General features: G+C 37.1%; 1 non-coding gene across 1 annotated transcript; it reads right to left on the bottom strand.

Moving 5' to 3' along the window:
* Window positions 1–873: 873 nt before the first annotated feature.
* Window positions 874–946, bottom strand: Trnaf-gaa. The gene has a single exon. It is a non-coding gene; the product is annotated as a tRNA-Phe (tRNA).
* Window positions 947–1,851: the final 905 nt, after the last annotated feature.

Here is a 1,851-nt window from a genome sequence, read left to right as displayed (position 1 = left end):
CTAGCGATCCAGACGTTTGAACTCCTAAGTATCGGCAAGGTCGTTGACCTCTCTGTCTTGACAAAATAAATGGATATCGTGTTTCTATCCCACAACAGTATCAAGTATGACCAGTCTGATAAAGATAAGATTTTGAAATTGGATGTTGGTGAATCCATCCATATTATTTTTACTATTTTTACTATATTTTACTATTGTGTGTTGGATGTTGGTGAATCGATCCATATTATTTTTACTATATTTTACTATTGTGTGTTGGATGTTGGTGAATCGATCCATATTATTTTTACTATATTTTACTATTGTGTGTTGGATGTTGGTGAATCGATCCATATTATTTTTACTATATTTTACTATTGTTTGTTGGATGTTGGTGAATCTATCCATATTATTTTTACTATATTTTACTATTGTGTGTTGGATGTTGGTGAATCCATCCATATTATTTTTACTATGTTTACTATCATAAATTGAAAAGTGTGTGCGTCTGTTTGTTTCTCCGTCTTTCACGGAACCAAAGGCGCCATCGAAGCCCGGCGAATCCATACTTACTAATATTATAAATGAGAGAGTGTGTGTGTCTGTTTGTTTGTCTATTTTTCACGGCAAAACGGAGCGAAAAATTATTAATTAAGCATAAAGAGAGTTCAAGGGATGTAGAGTGACATAGGGTACTTTTTGTCTCTTTCTAACTCCCACTTCTCTAAAATGAGGGATGGAAGTTTGTGTGGAGTATTCCGCGATTTTTGAATTTATTCATAATGCCTTTTTATGGGACGCGAAGTTTATGATGGGACGCGCAAAACGGCATTCTCGATGAAGCAGCCATTGTAATTTGCAATTAGAAGTTTTTAGTAGTAAAGTAAAAAAAGTTGCCGAAACCCGGGATTGAACCGGGGACCTTTAGATCTTCAGTCTAACGCTCTCCCAACTGAGCTATTTCGGCTGTATACACTACGGTGAATTTATGAGTTACATAACTTTAAGCAGTGGAGAGTTGGAGACATGCAATGATGTCGATAATAAGGTCAATGCTTGATAAACTCACAAACTGCATTAAGTATTACCAAAGACATACATATATAACTCCGTATAGACAAATAAAGTCTAAGCAAAAAACGTACCTCAGTACCATACAGAAAAAGGTACGGTGGCCTAGATGGCATTACACCTTTGGGGTACGGTGGCCTAGATGGCATTACACCTTTGGGGTACGCTCAGCTGGATGGCGCTAATATTCATATTTGACATTTTAAAACATATCAAGCTAAGAATATGGGCCAAACTGTCAAAACTGAGGTTTAAAAGTTTTGAGCCTGTGTCAAGAGATAGCAGTCTCTGCACTGTGATTACACATTTTACTTCGACAGTACCTCTCTATAATACTCGATCCTCTTTGGTATTACTTACTAAGGTTATCTAGCCAACGTCACAGTTCACAATCGCTTACGTTGATATTATCGTCTCGCCTCTCTCAATCGCTATTCCGTATTGTACGCTCTTCTGTACCAGTTATACAAAATTAAACAAGCATGATATTTTTGCCGATTTTATAGATATTGGTACGGAACCCAGTGTGCCCGAGTCCTTCTTGATCTCGCTTTAATGTCACTCCAGTCAAATTTACGTAATTGAATACCGTATTTTATCATAACTTTAAAGAACATTATTCAATAAAATTGATAACTATACTTAGGTCCACTTGCACCACCCGCTTAACTCAGGGTTAGTGGGCTGTCAACTCTCAAATTCCATATAAAATGGTGGGTTCGAGATAACCCTCCATTTTCGGTAGTGCAAGTGACCCTTAAAGGTTTACTTGCATCTACGAAAATGGAGGGTTAAGGCGAC

Source organism: Leguminivora glycinivorella, chromosome 15, assembly GCF_023078275.1.
Source record: "Leguminivora glycinivorella isolate SPB_JAAS2020 chromosome 15, LegGlyc_1.1, whole genome shotgun sequence".
NCBI classification, from domain to species: Eukaryota; Metazoa; Arthropoda; class Insecta; order Lepidoptera; family Tortricidae; genus Leguminivora; species Leguminivora glycinivorella.
Note: the sequence above shows the minus strand (reverse complement) of the source record. Positions and strands in the feature narration are given on the sequence as shown.